General features: G+C 39.6%; 1 long non-coding RNA gene across 1 annotated transcript in view; it reads left to right on the forward strand.

Moving 5' to 3' along the window:
* The window catches only part of LOC116886433, a 42,544-nt gene that overhangs the window by 10,804 nt on the left and 5,260 nt on the right, over positions 1-26,480 (forward strand). Inside the window, exon 3 of the long non-coding RNA XR_004386105.1 lies at positions 5,630-5,666. This is a non-coding gene — a long non-coding RNA (uncharacterized LOC116886433). The remainder of the gene's footprint in view (positions 1-5,629; positions 5,667-26,480) is intronic.

The following is a 26,480-nucleotide window of genomic DNA, read 5'->3' on the forward strand; positions in this document are numbered from 1 at the left end:
CACATGGAAGTTGGAAGGAGAAAACCAAGTCCACAAAACAGTGATTTTGACTTTCACCAAAAGACCATGGTGCTGGGGGCCTGACCTGGCCATTTGTCAACCAGGTTTCCCCTGAGTAGTAAAGGAGTCTGTGAGGAGAAAGAGGAGTTGACATCAGGCAGTAGACAGGGGAATCTTGCAGCCCTGAGTGACTAGCAACCCAATTACTTCTGTATTTGTACAGGTTTCATAGAACAAAGAAATACTAATAATTATACAAGGAATACAGATTATGTGTTTGATTTTTTATTACATATCCAGGGTTACAAGTTTAGTCACAATTGGAAACTACAAACTGAACAGATCTTACTTTTATTATTAGCCCAGTAACTCCAATTTAGAGAATCTATAGAATGTCTCCTCCAAAGCAAATACATTTATTACTTGACAACCTGCTTTTAGGCTGACAGTGCTTGAAGGTTGAAAGCACTCCAGACAAAAAGAAAATATCAGAACCAGTCTTTTAATGAATAGCAAATATGAATACCTAACTCCCTTCCTATATCATTTATCATCTATGCTATATAGTGGACATTCTTTTTATTTTAGTTAATCTATCGTATTTACTGAGTTCTATTTCTCCAGGAGTACACTCTGTATAGCCCCCTATTGTCAGGAGCCATCTAGGGTAGGGTAAAGCTATCAGTTGGCTTCCCTGAAGGTAGTCCACCACTGTCGCGTGGTCTGCAATGTGTGAGCTCTATGAGGCAAGGTCCCAAAGAGACTTCATCTCAGGATTACTATTTGCAGCTCATATGCCTTTCCTGTCATTATTAAATTAATATAATAATCCCTGGGCATTAGCCCATTCTGTTGATCAGATTTTTCTACAGATCACCATAAAGATGAACTTTCATGAATTAATGCTATTTAGATAAATTAATAATTTGTATAGAATTCCTGATTTGATTGAAATAATGTTAGGAAGAAAGCTTTTAGAGATGGACTTATTTGCTATACTAGAAAGGTATAATAAAGTTAGAATCAAGAATGGAATGTGCCTACTCATATAGTAAGCAAAGACTGCATAATAAGAAATACAATGGGCTCTCACAATTACACTAAAAAGAGAAATAGACTTGGCACAAACTTGATTTTCTTCTTTTTTCTTATTGGATATTTTCTTTACTTATATTTCAAATGTTATCTCCTACCTAATTTTGCCTCTGGAATCCACCTATTCCTTCCCCCATACGGCCTCTATGAACGTGTTCCCCTACCCATCCACTCTATCTGATCTCCCCGCCCTGGTATTCCGTTACAAAGGAGCTTTGAGCCTTCACAAGGCCAAGGGCCTCTCCTGTCATTGATGCCCAATAAGGCCATCCTCTGCTACATATGCAGGTGGAGCCATGGGTCCCTCCATGTGTACTCTTTGATTAGTGGTTTAATCTCTGGGAGCTCTGGGGAGTCTGGTTGGTTGATATTGTTGTTCTTCCTATGGGGTTGAAAACTCCTTCGGCTCCTTCAGTCCTTTCTCTAACTCCTCCAGGAGGGACCCTGTTTTCAGTTCAATGGTTAGCAGCAAGCACCTGCCTCTGTATTTGTCATGTTCTGGCAGAGCCTCTCAGGAGACAGCTATATCAGGCTCCTGTCAGCTAGCACTTTTTGGCATCAGCAATATTGTCTGGGTTTGGTGACTGTATATGGGATGGATCCCCATTTGTAGCTGTCTCCGGATGACCTTTCCCTCAGTCTCTGTTCCAAATTTTGACTCTGTATTTCCTCCTGTGAATATTTTCTTCTCCGTTCTAAGAAGGACTGAAGCATCCACTTTTTGGTCTTCCAACTTCTTGAGCTTCATGTGGTCTGTGGATTGTATCTTGGGTATTCTGAGCTTGGGGCTGATATCCACTTATCAGTGAGTGCACACCATGTGTGTTCTTTTGTGGTTGGATTACCTCACTCAGGGTGATATTTTCTAGTCCCATGCATTTGCCTATGAATTTAATGAAGTCATTGTTTTAATGGCTGAATAGTTCTTCATTTCCTGTATACAGCAAAATGCTGGGTCTATGTCTTTTTACTAGGGAATTGTGTCCATTAATGTTGAGAGATATTAGGGAGCAGTGATTATTTTCCTGTTATTTTTGTTGTTTGAAGTAGAATTATGTTTTTGTGGCTATCTTCTTTTGGGTTTGTTGCAAGAAGATTACTTTCTTGCTTTTCCTAGGGTGTAGTTTTCCTCTTTGTTTTGGAGATTTCCATCTATTATCCTTTGTAGGGCTGGACTTGTGGAAAGATATTGTGTAAATTTGTTTTGTCATGGAATATTTTGGTTTCTCCATCTATAGTAATTGAGACTTTTTCTGGATATAGTAGCCTGGGCTGGGGCTGGCATTTGTGTTCTCTTAGGGCATAGGGTCTGTATGACATCTACCCAGGATCTTCTGGCTTTCATAGTCTCTGGTGAGAAGTTAGGTGTAATTCTGATAGGATTGCCTTCATATGTTACTTAACCTTTTTCCCTTACTGCTTTTATTATTCTTTCTTTATTTTGTGAGTTTTGTGTTTTGACTGTTATGTGATGGAAGTAACTTATTTTCTGGTCCAGTCTATCTTGAGTTCTGTAGGCTTCATGCATATTCATGGGCATCTCTTTCTTTAGGTTAGGGAAGTTTTCTTCTATAATTTTATTGAAGCTATTTACTGGCCCTTTAAGTTGGGAATCTTCCCTCTCTTCTATACCTATTATTCTCAGGTTTGGTCTTCTCACTGGTTCTGGATTTCCTAGATGTTTTGAGTTGGGAGCTTTTTGCATTTTGCATTTTGCATTTTCTTTGATTGTTGTGTCAATGTTTTCTATGGTATTTTCTGCCCCTGAGATTCTCTCTCCTCTTGTATTGTGTTGGTGATGCTTGCATCTATGGTTCCTAATCTCTTTTCTATGTTATCTATCTCCAGGGTCTTCTTCTTTTATAATTTCTTTATTATTTCTATTTCCATTTTTACATTCTGGATGATTTTCTTCAATTCCTTTACCTGTTTCATTGTATCTTCCTTTAGTTCTTTGAGAGAGTTATTCATATCCTTCTTAAAGTTCTCTATCATCATCATGAGATAGGATTTTATCTCTGAATCTTGCTTTTCAGGTGTGATGGGGTATCCAGGTCTTCCTGTGGTGGAAGAACTGGGTTCTGATGATGCCAAGTAGCCTTGGTTTCGGTTGCTTTTGTTCTTGCATTTCTTTCATGCCATTTGGTTATCTCTAATGCCTGTCCTAGTTGCCTATGACTGGAGCCTGTCCTTCTTGTGACCCTGGTTGTGTCAGAACTCCTCAGAATCCAGGTGTCTTTGTGATCCTGTGATCCTGGGACCCTGAGTTTGTCCGAGCTCCTGGGAATCAAGCTGCCTCTGAGATACTGAAGTGCTGGTGTGACCAAGCCTCTGAGGTCCTTTTGTGTCAGAACTCCTGGAAGTCAAGCTTTCTCTGGGTGTTTCAGGAGCAGGTAGGGGGACGCCAGAACCCTGAGTTTGCTCTGAGCACATGAAAGGAATCCATGCCTCTGGGTGGGCAAGGGTTTGTGTTTCCCTGGTTCCTATATGGGTCCCAGTTATGCTGGGTATTCAAAAAGTAATTGTGGCTTCAATTGTGACCTTGAATATGTTGGAGCTCCAGTGCCCTTGGGTTATGTCTGATCTCCTGGGAGTCAAGCTTATTCTGTGATCCTGTGCTCCTATGATTCTGGACCTGTTAGTGTACCTGTGTTCCTGTGTTCCTGTGTTCCTGTGTTCCTGTGTTTCTATGTTCCTGTGTTCCTGTGTTCCTGTGTTCCTGTGTTCCTGTGTTCTTATGTTCCTGTGATACTGTGATACTGTGATACTGTGATCCTAGGCTTGTTAGAGCACCTTGGTGATGGACTTCCTCTGGGTGTTGTGGGAATAGGTGTGGAACCATCGCCCAAGGTCTGCTCAGGGCACAAGTTCAGACCGGAAAGGACCCGAGATGCTGGTTGGGCAAGGGTTCCTACATTCCTGGATCCTGGGGAACCGAATCACTCCGGGTATTGAGACAGATGTTGTATCCTCCTCACCTTTAACCCTGGATGTGTTAGAGAATCTGGGTGATGGCTTCCTCTGGGTGTTGTGGGAATGGATGCAGGGACATATTTGTTTTTCAAGGAAAAACATTTAGGTCCAAGGATGAAGCCACAGGTGTACAAGGCCATGAAAAACTGTTGCTTTGAACTTATAACAAGCTTGTACTTTAAAACCCTGCTTTGAACTTGTTATTGATATCCTCCTGTAACTCCAATTTTAGGTAACATTTTATTTATAAGTTAATTTTCTAATGAACTTTTTGTCTAAGAAGGTATAATAGGGCCAGAGAAAAGAAATAAAATGGTTGGATATTTGACTGATGGAAGAAGGGAGCAAAGGCAATAACCCTTTACCTAATCCCCTCATTGTTAGCAGCAAGTGTCAATGGGTGCAGAGAACTGCAGCTTCTGGCCTCAGAGTAACTTAAAGTCAAGATAGGTACCTGTTATTATAGAAAATAAACTAATCTCCCACAAGACCAAGTCTTGTCCTTGCTGATGCTCTTCTCCCTTGGCTACCTTCAAGAGAGAACCAAACCTCCAGAGATGGCTTCTAACACTCTATCCTTAAATTACATTTTCAGACAGCCCCAAGCATATAGTAAAAGGGGACCTTGAATCTGTAACCTATTCTCCTGGCCAGTCACTCTGTCAATTTTCTATATTTATCCTGCACCAATTATGCCCTTTGAGTTTTCTCAAAGGCAGATGCATCAAGAAGATTCCTGAAGTAAAGATCTCATGTAGCTATGTGCTTATCTGGACTTAATGACCTCCAGGGTATACGGAAGACTTCCAAATAAGTCCAGATATAATCAAGTTCAGGATTTTCCTATGAAGACTCAGACATTATTTTCTCAAGAAGAGATAAAATGGACCATAATGCAGGTAGTCTCCAGGAATGCAACACTCAGAGAACAAAACCCCAAAGTGAATGATGGAAAGACAGTGATTTTAGCATTTGGCTCAACTTAGCAGGGACTGTGTCAAACAGTTGTGTTCTTCATGACTTTCCGTTTCCAGTGGATGTGGCTGTGCCACTATGGCGCACATGTCCCCTGCCTGACAGACATAATAACAGCATTGTAAAGCCCTAAAGGTAAAAGGGTTAATTTCCATCTTTCTTCTTTTATATGGCATTTTGTATTTCTGAGCATTATATTGACAGGAATATAGTATTGAATGCACAATATTGTTTCAATTTAGTTCTTATATCAGTGCACAAAATAGACACTCTGTAAATGTTCTCTCCCTCTGGTGGCTCTACACAGGGCTGTTAAACTGAGTCTCAGGTCCAAAGTTTTATGAAACAGACACAAAAATATCTCTTCATGTATGATGCCCCAATGTGCTTGGTGTGCAATCAATACCATCAATGTTTTCCAAACACCATAATCATGACTCACACACACCTCTCAGTCCATTCACCGTCGCTCACAGTTTGTCTTAAATTAGATTAAACTTTAATTTTCTAAAACAAATGAAGTGTACAATACCTTAGTAAAATATATTTCATCTGTATGTTCCTTTATTTCTCTTTATTCTCCCAGGGCCTCTTAGGATTCAGCGAGATGAGACTTCTTAATTGTAAGTAGCCACTTGGAATTGCTTAATCAATGCTGACTTTCAACTCTGCATAGGCAAACTTTATTATCACAGCTATTTTCTGGATGAATTCCTAAGTCTATATGGCTCAGGGCATCGTGCAATTTTTTTCCTTTTTCTCTAGATAATGTCAATTAAATCAATTAGAAGAAGATCTAGGTGCCTTAACTATACAGACCCATTTCCTAATGAAGACTGGGAAGTTTCTTACTAGCCCCTAGGCTTCAGATAGCCCTAAAAATGGGGACTAGGGTAGTACCAATGTTCTACTGTTAAGACATTAGGGTGTTCGATAACTGTGTGTCATTTAAGCAACTTGCAGGCCTTCTCAATAAACAAACCCAGAGCGTCTCCTGTGACTTGTTAAGGCTCCTTGCCCCTTCCTTTGGCTGCTGCTTCTGTCTGGAATTGCAGTTCAGTGTTGCTGTCTTACCTGGGTTATTTTTCCCTATGCATACTTATCTGAGTAAAAATGAATAGTAGGTTTCCTTCACTTGACTATGTTTCCCTTTCTAAAAACTCTAACTGTATACAGAACGCTAAGGACTGATTCAGTTATGCAGTGTGGCTGTAAGCATGGGCATTAGTAAGCAAGAAGTTTAATTTTTGCTCATTTTCACTGGGCTTAAGAAAAACATATTCCTACTGTGTGTGTTAGGGGTACATATCTGCCACCAGCATAGAGGTCAAAGGGGCAACTTGTGGGAGTCAGTTCTTTCTTTTTATCGTGTGGGTTCTGGAGATGTACTCAAGTGGTAACAAGGTGTATTACCAGACACAGTTTATAATTTTTATAAAGAATATATATATAATATAATAAATAATAAATATTGACAAATGAATATTCATAAATATTTTTATTTTATATAATTATATATCTCAGAGATAGAGAGACAAATCGGGTGCTAAGGGTGATTTCAAGAATATGTCACTTCAGTTCCAGGGGGTCCATTACTGCTTTTCTGGACCCCATGGGTACCTGTACTCACACAAATAAACACACACACACACACACACACACACACACACACACACAGAGAGAGGCACACAAGTGATGTTTGGGTCAAATATGAAGAGGAATGTGTGACACAAGAGAGAAAAGTGGGAAGAGATGGGGGCGGGGAGGGAAAGACAAGGAGGAAGCCTGGGACTTGCTGGCATCTGTGTATTGGTCTTCTTATACAGTTGCGATTTGAGTGTTCCTCCTACTCCCATACTTTCATCGGGGTTTTCTTTCTTTTTGTCTTCCTTCCTTCATTCCTTTTTCTCTTCCTTCTTCTTAGATTGGAACATGGAAAAAGATTACTCCTATATAACAAATATGCATCTTTATACTTTTACACTATATAAAGTCATATACTTCCTTTGATTGAAAACACAACTCTCTTCTCTTCTATCCTTCTTGTAAACCATTTTTTTCTTCCCTTCTGATGTTGTTTCCTCTGTCTGCTTAAAGATATTGGTATAGTTTGTATTCAATATATTTCTACATATTTGGTTCCTAACATTACTCTTAAAACTTTCAAAATCTCATCTGTAACCATAATCAACAATACTTTATCAATAACTTTGTGGCTGTAAATCTTTAATAATATTAAAATATGAACATACATATATGTTCGAACAAAATTACTTTTAAACAAAAAAAACCCCACTACATTCTCAACACATGTAAAATCTACACTTTTAGCACTATGAGCATTTAAAATAAGGATGAAATCTTGTGTGTGTGTGTGTGAGAGAGAGAGAGAGAGAGAGAGAGAGAGAGAGAGAGAGAGAGAGAGAGAGAGGGTGAGCACACTCATTCCTTTGATGAATGGCCAAAGGCTGGCATTAGGATGTCCTCTATCTTACTTTTTAAATTTTTTGATATACAGTCTCTCACTGAACTTAGAATTTGCAATGTTACCACCTTGGCTACACTGACTGCTCTCAGATCTGCCAAAAATCAACCTTCCTCTTCCCCTCATCACTGGGATTACAGAGGCACTCTGTTGTGCCTGGCCTTTTCATAGACACTGAGGATACAAATTCACATGCTCATACTTGAACAGCGAGCCCATGCTCACCAAGCCATCTCTTAAGCACATGATAACCTTTCAAAGCCTTTGGCATTGATTGGACTATCCACATTTGGAAGATAAATTATTGTATAACTTGTTGTTATCAAACAAACAAATAGGTCCTGACTTGAAAGAGTTTAAGTATAGGGATACTGCCATGGTGTTGTTGTAAAAATATAAAAAATAAAAAAAGTATTGTTGTCTTTTACCTTGCTGGGTCCAGCACCACAGTGCTCCAAGATATCTTCTAGATATCTTGGCATAAACACATCCCAACTCCACGGTGGCCCAGTGTCTCCAGCCACCGCACACTTTCCTACACTCAAACCCTCACATAAAAGAACACACAACACAATAATCTTTGACCCAATTGATAAGATATAATTGCCCACTTAAACATACAAAGCCCGGTACCATCCATCCCCTAAGAACATTAATAACAACCTGTAAATACACAGAGCGGAATCTTAATGTCAGCCTCCATCGTCCTGCCATGGCTTCTCTCTCCCTCCTGTTTCTTCCTTTCTCTCCTAGTCTCCTCCTCTTCCTTCAAACTTCTCTCCTGCCCATCCTTCCTTCTCCTCCAATGACAGGCCTCCTTCTATCCTGTACCTGCCCCTCACCTGTACTTTACAAATTCAATGGGGAGAAGGTTCTGGTGAAGTCACCTGAGTTCTGAGTCCTAGACTAGGCAGCTGTCCTTGGGGCAGTGGAATTAGCATCAAAATACAGATAACTGCAGGGCAAACCACAACACCCTAATACTGTATATACCTTATTATTCCTTTTAATATCATTATCCTCTCCAGGAAAAAAAATGTGATTTTTCCATACATGAGCTAAATGCAGATGAATGTCAGCAATTATACTATTGTTCTTCTCAAGCTTTCTAATTTAATGGATTTACTGCTTTTCTCAGAAGCAAAATTTTAAGCTGCTTTTAGAAACTGACATCCATGTTGACATAAAGAGTTCATTTGTGAAGGCTGAAGAGATGGCTGACTGGTTAAGAGTGCTTACTACTCTTCCAGAGGACCAGAGCTCAATTCCCAGAACCCACCTAGTGGCTCACAACCTTCTGTAAGTCCAGTTGCAGCTGATCTGATTTCTCTTCTGGCCTCAGTAGTAGGCATGCACATGGTGGACAGATATCTGCACAGGCACAAAACTCAATACAAATACAATAAAATTATAAAATTTAAACTGGAAGAGCTCATTTGTAGTTTATTTACAATATAATGTAGTAAATTTAAAAAGTAAATTTATAAATATCATAAAGTTTATGATAATATTCATTTGTTATGTTAGTGTGCTATACTATATACTATATTATACTATATAGTTAGTTACTATAGCAGAGCTGGGTTTGACCTTTAAGAGGTAGACCTAGTATTTTGATGAAATTCAGTAACCCCTAAATGATTTCCCCTTCTTGCTTGCTAGATTTCTCCTCAAAAGCTGTAAAATATTTTTTAAACCATTCAGGTGACACACTAGGTTGACCATTAATTAATGGTCTGCTTCAAAGGGGGTCTTGACAGTGTTCATCTAAAGTTAGAGAGAAATGGACTCTGGGTCACTGAACAGTAAGCCTCACAAGAATAAAAGGGCAAGGCTAGGTCAAGAATATGTACCAGGCCCAGGTCTTAAAAGTCCACTGCAAACAACTATTTGTTTCTTTCTTCAGTATGCATGACTTATGGCTTTTCCACCCATATTTCTCAGTAGGAACTGAACTAGGATGTTGTTATAGCTGAGGACTGGTGTAGGTGATCTGCTAAAACCAGTAGTTATGGGTGTGCAGGTGGGTTAATTTGCCATCAAGAAAATGATGTTTTGTGATCATTTCTGTTTTAACAACCATTCTTTATATTCCAACTTTAATCCCCGATTCTTCCATGTTTCAGGGTCTATGTTCTTGTGCTTCCTTTTTTGAGGTCCTATTATTTTGAATTATGATTCTGAAAAGTGAAGAAAGGGGGAAGCATTGCCTATTTCATTAAAGAATACTAGTTATGAATATATATACATACATTTTCATATAAATATATTAATATAGTGTATATTATTCATTCACAAGGGTTTCCACTATAAGCCTTAAAATTTTGTGGCTTATCTTTTGGTTTTAAAGAGAAATAGAATTTTTGGTTGGTTAGGTTGGACCAGTTTAAAAGGCATTCACGATTGCTACCCATCCTCAAACAGTAGTTTTAATCATTCAATAAGGAAGAGCAAACAAATAAAATTATAGAGAGATAAAAAAGGGAAGGAGTAAAAAAATATAAAAGAAAGGAAGGAAGGAGAAAAGGAGGGAAGGAATTATCAACTAAAAAGAGAAACCATATCAATGTTATGACTCTACAATGGCTGACTAGATCACAGCTGTTGAAGATCAGCTCCAAATTATCTTGATATATCTTTAGTTTCTATAGCAGATTTTTATTGCTCATCTCTTGTCTGATCTAATATCCATGTAACTACCAGATAAAGCATTTTGGAATATATTAACTTAATAGATTACTAGCTTCTACCTTCTAAAAATTGTAATAAAACCATCAACTAATATTTGAAAAAGATTCCTCTCCTTTGATTAACACCTGATGTTTTCACCAATGTACTGAAAATACATTTACCTTATACTCATCTAGACTGTTCTGACTTCATTACTGCCTTCTTTCTTCTCATTCTCTGTGAGATCATGCATTTTCCATAGTTTTTCTTGATGTTCATTTCCAGGATTTTTGTGGCCAGATAGAATACAAGGAGCTGTTTCAATTTTCTTTTGCTGAGACTTGTTTCATATCCTAATGTTGATTCATTTTAGAGTGAAAAAATTCTATGAGCTGCTGAAAAGTATTCTTGAGTCTCTGGGTGGAGGGCTTCACAGATGTCTAGTAGATCCATTTGACCTATTTGTAATCTTCATAATAGATATTCTCTAATTTTTTTATCCAAATGACCTGTCCCTCAATGAGGCTGGATCAGCCACTGTTGCTCTGTTGGAGTTAATGTGACTTTCTATCTAATATCTGTCTTTAAGTCTAACTTTTTCTCTCCAGATGCCAGGTAGAGCTCCCTGGGCTGCTAAGTTTACACCAACTTGACTTTGAAGAGGGAATTTCAGTTAAGAAAAAAAATGTCATACCAGATTGGATTGTGGGCAAGTGTGTGATATATTTTCTCAAATAATAATTGATGTGGGAGGGGCCAGCATTGCCATCCCTCAGCTGGTGGTTGTGCATGCTATAAGAAAAGCTGAGCATGACACAAGGATCGATCTAGGACAAAGTACTTCCCCTGGTGTCTAAATCAATTCCTGCCTCAAGGTTCCTGCCCCGCTTGAGTCCCTGCCCCGATTTCCTTCAAGAGTGGGCAGTCATATGGAAGAATAATAAGCAAAATACACCTTTTCCTCTACAAGTTGCTTTTGGTCATGGGGTTTTAGCACATCAATGAAAACCCTAAGACATTATCATAGTAATCAAAAATTTCTTTAGTAGGTTCTTATTAACAAAGTTTATACATATTATTCAATTTTACAGTTTTGCTGGGTATAAAAGTAACTGGACAGCTGTGGCCTTACATAATTTGAAATATATCTTTCAAGTCCTATTGGCTTCAAGAGTTCCGATTGAATAACCAGGTGTTCTAACTGGCTTGACCTTGTGTATGATTAGGCCCTTTTTCATTTCACCTTTCTATATCTCTTTCTTTGTTCTGTACTTTCAATGTTTTAACTTTTATATAACATGTGGAGTTCTTTTCAGGCCCTAATAATTTGGTATTCTGCATGACTATGGTACCTATGGCCTCCTCAAACATGCCTATGGGCTTTGGGCTAGATTTATAGTATTTGGCATATATCCCTTGCTCTGAAGTCCAATCTTAAAGTCCAATCAGAAAGTGACTGGTTGCTGTAGTAACAGTCATACCCACCATTAGATCAGTGGGCGCATCTTGCCTGACAGGACAGTAATGAACATGAATAATCTTATGCTGAGTAAGACCATCAGTGTCCTTTCTGCCCTATTGTCTTTCATAACACCTGGAGCAACCTGAAAGCTACTGCTCACTGAGTAGTGAGAAAGTTTCTTAGTCAGTTCCAGGTTGATTTCTCTATGCCGTGCAACAAAAATCTGTGTTGTCTTTACCAATAGGATCTTACACATCTAGTTATGGTGGATGACCAAGAGCCCTGGCAATAGTTCTGTGTTGTCTGCAGGGCCTTTGCAGCTCCCTAAACAATAACTGATAAGGAGGAAGGATCTATACTAAAGCCAAAACAAATACACTTCTTTCTGTTGTCCTGATTAAACTAAATGAGTCACAAAACAAATCAAAAGTCACGAACCTGGGAAAGAAGGAGGCATGACTGAGGGAAGGTTAGTATGACAATGGAGGAAAAATATTATAAAACAATATATACATTTATGAAATTTTCAAAGAACAGAATTAATCAGTTAAAGTAAGTTATTAAAAATATTAACTGTATACAACCAATATCATTATGTTGCTATTTATATTTTTAAAAATCCAAAGTACAGCAAATTAGAGGCCCTTGGAAGCTTGGTGACACATTCAGATCTTTCCCTTCTTTAGAGTGAACATGACTCTATTAAGTCAAATAATCAAATGGTAGCCAGATTATGTTTTCTAAATTATACAAAAACAGTCAACCTCAAATGACAACAAGATGTATGACATTTTATATCTTAAAAGCCTGTGTCTCCTGATTAAATGAGTCTTCAAGATAACCCCAAAATATACATAGCTAGGTTTGAGAAGTAAACAGATATTCACACAAAATGATGCCTATCAGAGACACATTTCTCCCAGTGCATTAGGATCCCTGTCAAATTTTTTTGGATATTTTTCATTACATTTAAAATGTTATTCTCTTTCCTGATTTCCTGGTCATAAGTCCCCTATCCCATCCCTCACCCCTTCTTCTATTCCCCTCGCCAACCATCCCCCATTTCCTTCCCTCCAACATTCCCCTGAACAGGGGGGGTCCAGCCAGTGCAGCACCAAGGGCTTCTCCTCCCATGGGTGCCCAACAAGGCCATCCTCTGTTAAATATGCAGCTGTAGGCATGGGTCTGTCCATGTGTAGTCTTTGGGTAGTGGTTTAGTCCCTGTGGCTTCTGGTTGGTTGGTATTGTTCTTATGGGGTTGCAAGCTCCTTCAGCTCCCTCAATCCTTTCTCTAATTCCTCCAGTGGGGACCCTGTCTCAGTTCAATGGTTTGCTGCTAGCATTTGTCTCTGTATTTTTCATGCTCTGGCTGAGCCTCTCAGGAGACAGTTATATCAGGCTCCTGTCATAATGTACTGCTTGGTCTCATAGATATTATCTAGTTTTGGTATATACATTTCTTTAGGTGCTTTTCAGCCATTCAATATTCCTCATCTGAGAATTCTTTGTTTAGCTCTGTACCACATTTTTAATGGGGTTATTTGATTCTCTAGAGTCTAACTTCCTGAGTTCTTTGTATATTTTGGATATTTGCCCTCTATCAGATGTAGGATTGGTAAAGATCTTTTCCAAATCTGTTGATTGCCATTTTGTCCTATTGACAGTGTCCTTTGCCTTACAGAAAAGCTTTGCAGTTTTAGGAGGTCCCATTTATCGATTCTTGACCTTAGAGCACAAGCCATCAGTGTTAACGTTTTTATTATTATTAAATTACTTTATTTATTTACATTCCTAAAGTTGCCCCCCTTCTTGGTCTTCTCTTCCCAGGTCTTCATCCCATCCCTCATCCTTCCTGAAAGGGTGCTCCCCCACCTGCCCACTTATGTACACCCCATTCCTACTAACATTCCTCTTCCCGGGGCATCAACTTTCAAAAGGGTTAAGCACATCCTCTCCCACTGAGCCATATAAGGCAGCCCATGCCTGTGCCCGGGGCCACAAACCTTGTACACTCTTTGGTGGGTTACTTAGTCTTTGACACTGTGTTTCTTCCTGTGGGGTTACTCCCCTTCAGCTTCTTCAGTCCTTCCTCTGACTCCTTCATCTTGGTCTTCGACTTCAAGCCAATGGTTGGCTGTAAGGATTTGAATTTGTCTCAGTCAGCTGCTGGTAGAGTCTCTCAGAGGTAGAGTCTTGCCAGGTTCCTGTCTGGGTGCACAAACTAGCCTCAGTAACAGTGTCAGGATATGGTGTGCAGGCAAGGGATGGATCCCAAGTTAGGCCGGTCACTAGGTGACCTTCTTTCCATTCTCTGTTCCATTTTTGTCCCTGCACTTTCTTTAGACAGAAACAATTCTGGGTTAAAATTTTTGAAGATGGGTAGGTGACTCCCTGCCTCAACTGGGGTCCATGTCTATCTACTGGAGGTGGTCTCTTCTAGGTCTATCTTCCCACTGTTGGACATTTCAGTTAATGTCATCACCATTGAGTCCTGGTAGCCTCTCAAAACCCAGGTCTCTGGGACTTTTGCCCTGCCCCCAACCTAGCCTCCAGCTACATATTTCAATTCATTCTCCTGGGCCACTTGCCATCCCTCCTGTCTCTCTCTATACTTGATCCTGCTCCTTCTTTTTCCCTCCCTCTTCCCCTTCCCCACCCAATTTCTTTTCTCCTTCTGCTTTCCATGATTATTTTGTCCTCCTTCTAAGTAGGTTTCAGGTACTCACATTTGGGCCTTCCTTCTTGTTAAGTTTCCTAAACCCTGGGAGTTGTATGATGGGTATTCTGAACTTCTTGGCTAATATCCACTTATCAGTGAGTGCATACCATTCATGTCCTTTTGGGTCTGAGTTACCTCACTCATGATGATACTTTCATTTCCACCCATTTGCCTGCAAAATACATGATGTCCTCGTTTTTAATAGTGGAATAGTATTCCATTGTGTAAATAAACCACATTTGGGAGTACAAACCAGTATAACCACTCTGGAAATCAATCTAATGGTTTTTCAGAAAATTGAAAATAGCTTTACTTGAGGACCCAGCTATACAGCTCCTGAGAGTACACCTAAAAGATGCTCTGTCATAGCATAAGGACACATGCTCCACTATGTTTATAGCAGACTTATTTGTAATAGCCAGAAGCTGAGAACAACCCAGATGACCCCCAACCGAAGAATAGATAGAGAAAAATGTGGTTCATTTACGCAATGGAAAACCTATCACAAATTTTAAGAGTTTCCTTCCTTTTAGACTATGTTACAACCTATCACCCCATCACCCCCACCTCCCAAAAAACAGTCGTGTACTTATTTTGTCCTTTTCTGCCTTATTTCCAAATGAAGTTGTCAATGAAAGAGCTAAAATGCCCTCACCCATATAAGATTGACTTTGAAGACTCAGATGAAGAACTGAGATCAGGCACATTCCTTGTCAAATTTCTTTTGAGGTTACAGAGAATGAAGAATGGTTATGAGTAAGCAAAGCTAGTATGTGGAGGACTAGACTTTCTGTCAGATAGGGAAAATGCAATATTTATTTTAAAGCTCATTGGAACTTTTGAGACCAATGAAGAATTGAGTATGTTGGAAATACTTGTGAGAAGTGTCTTCCCCTCCAAGATGCCTCTATATTTGAAAGTTAACAATCTAAAACTGCCACACATTTCAGGCTGTTTCCTGAGTGCTGTAGCTCTGTGATGCATGTTAATCCCACCGTGGCTGCCTCCACCCCATTGTTTTCTTTATTAGGAAGCAAAGATCTCCATATGTTTCCTTGAAAACAGAATGACTCAGCCTTTCTATATTTAATGTGCCCTGGGATAGCTGCCTTCGAGTTTATATGCTGGTACAAGAACACAGCAATCGACTGTGACACCTTCTGTTGATGAAATGAAGAAAATGACCCTGGAGACAGAGTTTTATGTTCTGCTTGAAATATCCAGAAAATCGGAATCTGTTCAATGCTATTATTCACCAATATTCTCAAATATTGGCCCCTGCACTCAATCTAATCAAACAACGTAAGTGTTAAGATTGTTTTGATCAGTCAGGTCAGAGGGTTCTATCCCCTAATACCCATCAGCAACCAGTGGCATATTCACACAAATTCACAGTCGGCACTGAGAGGGAGAATTACCTGATGAGAGTCGCTTTGGCTTTTCCTATAGATCCAACGTGTCAGGATTACCTATTGCTCTATTATTTTCTATGTAGCCTGTGCCTTCAGTGCCTGTATGGACTGTGTGAACAATGTAGTGTCTAAGGATTAGATATCAACTAGAAACCTAGCATGAGAAAAAATGTGCTTATCAACCTCTAGTTTGGATACTTTAATGTTTCTAATTTAATTTTTTGTTATGAAGAACAATACAAGGACATTTAAAAAAAACTTTGGGCATAACCCTCCACATCTCCTGGTACTTTCCTCATCCTCTTCTCTCTCATTAGCTGCTTCAATCCCCACACAATTTCCCTTCTACTTCCACGTTGTGATGCAAAGTTCTTGACAAGAAGCCTCAGCAAATAAGGATGGCTAATTAGAAGTTCAATGCTGTGAGATTGGAATGCTGCAGATTTCAAACAATAAACCTTGGGCCATCTTTAACTCTGATATGCATTTTTTTTTTTGCTGTAATCACACGATGTTTATTGATAGGAAGCAGTGCACTGGGGTCGAGACTCGTATCCCATGCAGGGGTAGAGGAGTTCGACCCCGAGTAGCTGAAAGAAGGGGTATTTAAAGGAAGAAGCCACAACCCAAGGGGGTAGGTACAGCGTCACTGGAAAATGTCGAGAATACCAGTGAAAAATCACAGGAGTAGCTCCTGTTTCTCAAGATTGTTCTTTAAGATTTTAATCTAACTTTATGGTCAGCTAATTCCTGGAGCAGAGTCACTGAACTAGCTAACCTACATTTTTGGCTCTACTATGTTTGCTAGGGGGGTCTGAATTTTTCCTGGTCCTCAGGACAAAATGGTAACCAGCAGATTGGGAAAAGATCTTTACCAATCCTACATCCAATAGCAGGCTAATATCAAAAATATGCAAAGAACTTGAAAAGTTAGAATCTAGAGAACCAAATAACACTATTGGAAAATGAGATACAGGGCTAAACAGAATTCGCAACTGAGGAATGGATACAACACACATGGTACCTTTTTATTTACTTATTTTTAATTGATTAAGTTTTCTCTTTGACAAATCTGTACATGTGTTTAGTTCACTATTTACTCTCTCCACTTACCCTCTTTATGTCATGCCCACCCGTCACCCAGGCCATTCTCTCCACAAGCCCATTTTTCTCTTCATACATCTGTGCTTTATTCTGTGACCTAATGGTTTTTTTTTAATTTTTTTTATTAACTTGAATATTTCTTATATACATTTTAGTGTTATTCCCTTTCCCGGTTTCGGGCAAACATCCCCTCCCCCTCCCCTTCCTTATGGGTGTTCCCTCCCCACCCTCCCCCTATTGCCGCCCTCCCCCAACTGTCTAGTTCACTGGGGTTCAGTCTTAGCAGGACCCAGGGCTTCTCCTTCCACTGATGCTCTTACTAGGATATTCATTGCTACCTATGAGGTCAGAGTCCAGGGTCAGTCCATGTATAGTCTTTAGGTAGTGGCTTAGTCCCTGGAAGCTCTGGTTGCTTGGCATTGTTGTACATATGGGGTCTCAAGCCCCTTCAAGCTCTTCCAGTTCTTTCTCTGATTCCGACCTAATGGTTTTAAATAACACTGGCTAAATATCCATGAGCTAGCCACTGAAGTCTGACAGGCCCTGCTCATCATTCGGTACACGATTTTCCCTCTGACAGAATCTATCAGTTGCCAATAGTCATTAAGAAAATTTGGATTTCATTAGCCACTCCTTGGTCCATGATTAGCTATTAACAGGACAGCCTTATTCAAGCCCTGACCAGCAACCACAGCTGTTGTGAGGTTATATTCTCAATGTATAGCTTGCTCATGCCATAAAGATTGCAGTTCACATCTCTTATCCCTATCTTCTGGTGCCTGTGTGCTCTCCTCTTCTCCTTCTACTATGTTCTCTGAGCCATGGGCGGGGATGGAGGAGTGTATAAACATCCTATTTGTGGCTGAATACTCAACTGTCATTTATTCTAAGCATCTTGAGCAGTGGTAAGTTTGTGTAAGGACCACCATTTATTGCAAAGAGAACTTTCTGTAATTAAGCATGAGAGTATCACTTATCTACAGATGCAAGCATTAATATTTAGACTCTGGTATAATGTTAATTTTGCTAAACATCACAAATGAGATTCTATTCTAGAAACTATGATTTCCCCAACCATGGGTTTTCAACTGGGCTACAGTACCAAGTATATATTCCATCTGTGGAACAAACATAGAATATTATCTGAAAGCAATTGGTTAATCCCATAATAGTTGAGCCCCTACTACACTAATGGACACCTCTTGTCTGGCAGATTGTCCCTGTAGTTTTCAGGGTTCACATCTGGGTAACACCATCAGTGTGCTTTATGTCCCCTTAGCAGCTTACATAGCACCCTCCAGCACTATGAGAGCTACCCATCAGGAAGGAGACTCCTACCCAGCTAATCGGTTTCAGCTGGATTTCCCTCTTAATGGCCCTTTATTGTCTCCCTTCCTATGTGACCCAACATCATTGTGACTATTAAATAAATCCTTTAGAATATAGGAATGGGCCTTTAGTTTCCACCAAATGTGAAAGACGCTATCAGATAGCATCTGAGACTTATATCGGAAATTTCACAAGCACAAATTTAATTCTTGCTGAGAATCTTAGAATCACTGCCTATTCTTAACAGTAAAAGTCCATGCTCACTAAGTCTGTAGACTGCACCTTCTGAATGGTGCTTGTTCCCACCTTTCCCTATTAGAATATCTTAGTATAATTAGTTTCCCTCTCCCCATGCCGTGAACTAAGCCTTTGCCACATGGATCTGTGGGTGCTATCCAGACCCAGATTATATCAAAAAGAAAATTGTCCTAAAATATAGCTGCAAACTATGACACCTTAGATACTGTTAGCAGAGGGAGTCTCTCCAATGCAAACATTCTGATTTGCATACAGAGTAATATCACATTTTCTCCCTGTAAGACTTTTTATTTTCTGATAATATAGTCATTTTTGAGTGGTACCTTACTTCAGACAAGTTTGAGAACTTTCAATGTTCTAAATTTAGCCTGTGTTTTCTTATGTATTTGTCTTTATGGCAAAATACACACTGGTGTTTCAATTATAGTGGATTCTCCAGCTCTTTATTTTATTTTATTTTATTTATATGAGTACACTGTAGCTGTCTTCAAACACACCAGAAGAGGGCATCAGATCCCATTACAGATGGTTGTGAGCCACCATGTGGTTGCTGGGATTTGAACTCAGGACCTCTGGAAGAGCAGTGAGTGCTCTTAACCACTGAGCCATCTCTCCAGCCCCTCTCCAGCTCTTTTAAACCTACCAAACACATATTCTTTTTTGTTGCCAAGTCTATGTAGCTTGTTCCGGATGAAAACATTTACTTTTACTGACCATATTGTGTCTCTTTTTATATAAGTCTTACATTATCTATTAAAATATATTTGTGCTGGGTATTTTGTGTTTCTTAAGTTTGAGCCCAAACAGTTAGAACTTGTTTATTTTTCATTTCAGTTATTTTTGAGTACACACTTTTAATATTTTTTCAACTAAGTTAAAGATTAAGGAAGCACTGTTAAATGTCACAAGCAAGGATATAAAATCCACAGAAAACATTTGAATTGTAACTGCATAATCTAGGTCATTCTGCTCTAAGAGGCAAGTGTCTAGAGACTTAGACTTCCTGACAGCATAAGAAAAAACAGTAACTCAAGTAAAGCCTTCTCCTTTCACCGAAATTCTTCTCCTGTAATGTATAGTGTAACACAGAGAGAGCCAGTCAATGACCCAAGTTATTCTTGATAATCAGTACAGCAACTCGGCTCTCACCGTAGCAACATACTTTTTTCAATGTATAAAGCCCAACACTCAGTACTACATTCAGGCAACTATCATAGGAGGTTCCTGGACAGTCATCTTCACTTTGGCCAAGATAAACTTTCTTCTGACATCCATCACCCATCAGCTTTTCTTGGTTGACAAGAAGTGCTTCTTTTTAAAAAAAAAAGGAAAATCAGGATCCTATTAATGAAGCTTTTAAGTATTCTTAATGAGAATAAATTACCATCTTCAGAGGGAATATTTCAAAAATAATAATCAAGAGTAATTTTGAACTATTTTTGAATAAAGAATATGATTAAGCCAATTTCTCAAAAACTGTAAGAAGTGTTTTCTCATGTGATTTTAAAAATTAACTCTTAAGATTTTAAGCCAAAAGATTTGACTTAAGCTAAGTCCTATTTCCAAGGCCTTTCAAAGACCATAGTGGTGAAGGCAAATGAGATTGATATGCTTTTTAACAAAATAATTGTTTATGTATTGGTGTCTGGGAAGTACTCTGGTACATCTCTGTCTTCTGTGAGGATACAACAAATATATGTCCATTAAATTTTTTAAATATTCCATTTCTTAAAACATGAATGGCCAACGGGGATTTCATCTCTCAACGTAGTTAGCTCGATGCGTTTTCAGCATTGTTAAACTGCTCCACAACAACTCGGGTTCCAGTGTTCAGACACTTCCCAGCTAAATGACTGCTTTAATTTTCCCAGTGCCTGAGCCTTGTGCACTGTGTGCTAGTCCAGTTTAACACCCGGCTCAAATCTGACGACATAACTTTTTTCTATACCCAAAGACTGACAAGCAAAAGACAATCTTCAAAATTCTTTTTAGAGATGTCTGAAATCTGATTTTACTATGTTAACTGCACTTCCATGTGTATTTTTAAAAAGATGAAATTAAAAATTCAGAATATGCAGCATCAAGTGATTTCACAAGGACATGTTGAAGGTCTTAGTAAACATGGAATTCAGTATAAGTGACAGTTTTGGTGGGTATAGAATTTATTGTCACCATAGAAATTCCCTTCGTACCAGGTAAACCCTGATCTAAAGAAAACACCCAAGATTTGTTTCCTGTATTCTTCATTGCTATGTCAATGGAACGTTACAATTTTCCATATTCTTCATTGCTATGTCAATGGAACTTTACAATTTTCCGTATTCTTGGTTGCTATGTCAATAGAACTTTACAATAGATCTACGTTGAGTCTCTGTTCATTCAACATAATGACACTGGTAAATTTCTGGTTAATATCCAAACTGACCTGTCGCCGTGCATATTTTATTACAGTAAGTGTCTAATATGGCCACATCACATTTTGCTACCCTAGTTCCATTTTCTTCTTAACTCTGGGTTGTTGTCTGTCCCGGGCTATGATGCAAAACCTAAACTAGAAAGCTAAGTGTGATAAAATATAAAGCCTTGTAGCTATGAGTGTAGTTGCTAAGTTGTGTTTGAGTATATCTGAACTTAAGAGGTTTCCCTTCGAGCATCTGTGGTCCCTATGATATTTGGTGTCCCTGAAGGAATGAGTGGGAAGGGAAGTATCTCTGCGTCTAGTATTAGTTACGTTTCTCGTTGCTATGACAATCTTAACCTAAGGAAGAAGGAATTTGTTCTGGCTCCTGGTTTAGGGGACTCACTTCCAACATGGTCAGAAAGCAGCTGGTCGATCCCAAACATCCTCGGTAAGCAGAGAGGTGAATGCTGGTGGCTGCCAGACTTTGCTTCCTCCCTCTACTCCTTTATTCAGTCTGCACATCCAGCTCATGTGTAGAGTGGCCTGTCTGGGTTCGCCAAGAGGTATATCTCCTAGGTGTCTTCAATTCTATTCAAATTGACAATCACAATTAACTGTAACTACCCAACAAGCAGGAATAGAAATATCTGTCAGTGTAGTCCTTTCAACTGGTGCAGAGTTGATTCCCACACTTCTCTGAAAATTAGTGTTCAGTCTCCTTCCATGTGCTTATTAGACACTTGTCTATCTTCCTTGGGGGAAGTAGCTCTCTTATGCCCCCTGGCTTATTTGTTTTCTTCTTATTGAATTATAAAATGCATTTATGTTCTGTAGAAAACATTATCAAATACTTGTTACGATTATTTCCTCCAGAAGCTTGTCTGATTTTGCTTGTCGTTGTTGTTATTGTTGCTGTTGGTGGTGGTGGTGGTTTGTTGGTTGTGGGGGTTGTTTGTTGGTTGTTTTATTTTTGAGACGGTGTCTCCTACATAGTTCTGGCTGTCCTGGAACTCACTCACTATCTGACCAGGCTTACCTCAAACCTACAGACATCTGTCTGTCTATGTCTCCTCAGGGCTTGGATTAGAGATATATGCCACCATGCCTGCCTTCTATTTATTTTCTTAATGGTAAACTTTCATGAGCACAAATTTTTTGTTGAATTTTAGTTTCAAGGCTTTTACTTAACAGTACTGCAGAAAGCTTTTCTCAACAGCGGTAGAGACTATTTTACATAAACCTTCTGGAAGTTCTTTAGATTTTAGCTTCTGGTCCAAACGTATAATCTACGTCAAAGTACATTTTATTTATAGCATGGGATGGTGCTCTTTTCTTAATAAGTAAGAGGAAGCGCTGTTGTTGAAAACATGTTGATTTATCCAAAGAATTGCTTTGCTATTCCAATTTAAAGCTGTTTGCTTTGAAAATGCAAGGCCATTTCCGTGTTCTACAGAAAGTTTAAGGCTGCTACCTGGTCTCCAGTACAATGCCTGGGCATGAGTATAATTTCCTGAACTTTTCTCCTCTGATGGCTGGCTGGTGGGTGACTCATCACTTTAGATCAGTCTTGTAAAGTGTCTCAGTTCCACCTGATACAGTCAGACCTTAGCAAGTTACATCTGCACTTGCCGCAGAAGAGCCTTTTGACCGTTCCATCCCACGGTAAATCCAGGCTACTGTTAGCTCCCCTTCATTATCAAGCCTGCATTATGGGATGGCATCTCTCAGTCCTTCTGTGTTGCCTTCAGACTGCATTAGGCAGGAGTCTTTAGAGAGTTCTCTCAGTTCCCTGACTTAGACTTTCTGGGGAGTGAAGTCCTACACTAACATGGTCAACAGTACAGTGTTTCCTGTATACTGAATTCCAAGATTTCAAAATACTCCTCTTTCCAGCTGAAAGTCCAGTTGTTTTCCTGTCACATGTGGCAACTTCTGCTTTTTTATGGAAGATGGAGGTATGGGTTGGTTCCAGGTCATGAACATATCAAAACATCTATAAGCTCTTTAAAATATCCACATTTGTGTTACTCTGAACTGGTTTAGGATCCTTCTCTTACCTGTACAAGTAAATGTTGTTGTAAAAATATAAAAATAAAAGAAGTATTATTGACTTTTACCACACTAGGTCCACACTGCGGTGCCCCAAGATATCTGCTAAATATCTTGGCGGAAACACATCCCAACTCCTCAGCGGCCCAGAGTCTCCTGCCACTGCACACTTTCCTACACTCAAACCCTCACATAAAAGAACACAACACAATAATCTTTGACCCAATTGGTAAGATATAATTGCCCACTTAAACTTACAAAGCCCAGTACCATCCATCCCTTAAGAACATTGATAACAACCTGTAAATACACAGAGCAGAATCTTAACATCACCTGCTATGGCTTCTCCCCTCTCTCCTGTCTTCTGTCTGCCTCTTCCTCTCTTCTCATCTCCTCCTCTTCCTTCAAACTTCTCTCCCGCTCATCCTTCCTTCTCCTCCAATGACAGGCCTCCTTCTATCCTGTACCTGCCCCTCACCTGTACTTTACAAATTCAATGGGGAGAAGGTTCTGGTGAAGTCACCAGATTCCCGAGTATGTGACTAGGCAGCTGTCCTTGGGGCAGTGGAATTAGCACCAAAATACAGATAACTTCAGGGCAAACCACAACAAGTAAAGATTATACACTAAGTAGTAACCACAATAAGAGGCTGCTCCACATGTTCACTGGGGGACAATGTTCACATCTCTACAACAAACACATGCTGCTTAGCAGTTTACACAGCAATGCTGAATTACATGCATTGATATGACAGTGTATATCATGGGATCATGGGATATCAAGGGTGCAAATTCTCATCCATTGACAAAAGTAGCCAATAGAAGGAGTCTGGAATTAAAAAGAACGAGGACAGGTGGATCAGGCATAGGTCAAGGCCATCATGTTTGTTACTTGTTTCATGAAAAGAAGATCATCTATGTGGAGTATGTTTACTAAAATTGGGACACATATTAAACACAGCACATCTCTCTTCTCTCCCTTCCCTCTCCCCACCCCGTCCTAGATGCATTTTGTGCTGAAACATAATTTCTCAATTTTGAATAATGGCGAGATGTTAGCACTTTCATTTTAAGTAGGGGGAGGGAGAGTCATCGGCAGGAAGGGAACAGTTCATGAATAGACTGAGATGTGCTTCTTTTTGTAATGCCAGCTCACAAGTTTAGATAATCACAAACAACAGATTGCTCCAAATAAATGTTCCGTCTCTCTAATACACAGTGCAGGTAAAAACAGCACTAAGAGCAACATTTCAGAGGAAAATAAGTCATAATGTAAGAGGGAAAGGCACACAGTGTAGGGGGAAGCCGAACAGGCCCTGTTGTTTACTTGAAATGGGCACTAAATAGTCTGTAAAAAAATGAGAAAATGAGTGAAGGATAAGATAGGGTAGTTTATTATTATGATAATTTATTATTTATGTAGACTTAGTTGAGGCCTTCCTGTATTGCCAAATTATTGCAAAACATCATCTTACGCTCAACTCAAGGTTTATGAACAAATGATTGGCATTTCTTTGTCTTCTGTGCGCGCGCGCGTGTGTGTGTGTGTGTGTGTCTGTGTGCACAGATGTGTACATATGTGTGTGTGCCTGTGTGCATCTGTGTGTGCTTCTGTGCATGTGTCTGCGTGTGTGTGTGTGTGTGTGTGTGTGTGTGTGTGTGTGTGTGTGTGTGTGTGTGTGTGAGTGCGGGCAATGCACATTCCTGAACATTGGTGGGGCTAAGAGGACAATGTCCAGTGAAGTCCTTGTTTTGTACCTTGTTTGAGACAAGGCTTCTTTGTCACTGCTGTGTGTGCCAGGTGAGCTGCTCCACACCCTTCTGAGGATTCTGTCAGCTACACCTCCCATCCTGCCACTGGGATTGCAGGTGTGCAGTACTATGCCTAGATCTCCTGGGTTTGGGGGATCTTAAGATCCTCTTGCCTTCAGACTAAGTGATTTAGCCACTAAACTGTGTCCTCGATATTTTAAAAATCAAACTGTTTATTTGCAGGATTCCACAGAAAAGTGTTTCAGAAAGAGCAAATACTTTTTGATCTGTCATCAGAACTACACCATTCAGGAATCAGTAGAATAGATCAGGCATGGAATCCCTCTCCATTCTCATCTCTTCCTACTTAAGAGAAAATTTGGTAATAAATTAGACTCTCTTATTTATCTTTCAGGTGTTTTCAACACACCTATTGCTAACTCTTCCTTTTATATGCGATAGTTAATATTTTTTACACATGGGGACGATTCAATCCAAATCATGGCCAGAAGCTGGTGCTCTTGAGACCAAGGCTTAACGTCTTGTCCTTAAGTAAATACTGTTATCTTGGCTCAAAGGAAACATGTCTAAAAGCACCAGGCTCCTATATTTGCAGAAGCCAAATCTCATGACATCAGCACTGACCAGTTAACAAAAAGTGCACTTTACACAGATATACAACATACGAGACCAGAAACCCCAGTCCTTAGACCAGCATCGTCTCTTCCTACAGGCAGGAAGTGAGCTTTCATACCTAATCTGTTCATTGACAAGTAAACTAGATCTAAGGAAAAGAAAGGATTCAGGCGTTCAGTGGTGCCAGCCTTGGAGCTCCGAGCAGTCAACATGCTTGCTTCTGTGAGAAGCACAAACCATATTCAGTCAGACAAGACAATGCCTCTGGGTTGCTAGCATTCATGCTTCAGGGAGAAGCTTAAGCCTTATTCAGTATGATAAGCCAACCTTTAGCCATAATATCTTTCTCCTAAGTGAAAATACACAGGCTTCCATTAAGTCTGTGAGCATCTCTGAGGTCCTTCGTCTCATTCCAGTTAGGACCAGTGCTCAGGACCTCTGAGACACTCCATTACACAAGCTGTGTAGGTACACGGACTCTGTCAATACAGGTGACTGTGCTCACAGGGTCTTTCAGAAACTGTGCATCACAGAGTATGACTTCCTCCTTTATTTCTCTTCCCACCCATCCTGTACCATCAAATCTCCATATAATTTCTCATTAGCATTGCTAACTGCATTCACGGAAAGAGAAACGTAGATAGATCCAGGGAAAAAAATGAAAAGAGACCCAAAAAGACTCTAAGACTGTATGTGGGAGAGTAATCATTTAAAAACTCAATTAGCTAAACTTTTGGTGAAATAATAAAGTCTCAATGCTTTACACTTCAAGGTAATAGGACACATCATTTTAAAACCAAAAATGAACCAAAAGCCTTCCTGGAGGAAAGATGCATGAATTTAAATCTAGGTTATGGAGTAGTTTTCAACAAAGTCTGCAAGAGCTGGAATCATGAGGAAACACCTGGTAAGACTGATGTCCACTACACAGGCGTTAAAGCCTCTAGCCAAGGTCTGGGAATCCAAGCTGAATGGTAGAACTCTTGCCTGGCAATCACGAGGTTCCCTGCTTTCACAGCCTCCTTTAAATAGCTGAGATTTCAACGAACATCTAACTCAATTCCACGCAAAGCTAAGGGTGCTGACAATTCCTAGTTGAGAAAAGTCTAGAACTGAGAACTCAGGAGTAAGGCTCAGAGAGAATAGAGGATCTTGTAAGC

This window comes from Rattus rattus, chromosome 17 (assembly GCF_011064425.1).
Source record: "Rattus rattus isolate New Zealand chromosome 17, Rrattus_CSIRO_v1, whole genome shotgun sequence".
Classification (NCBI taxonomy): domain Eukaryota; kingdom Metazoa; phylum Chordata; class Mammalia; order Rodentia; family Muridae; genus Rattus; species Rattus rattus.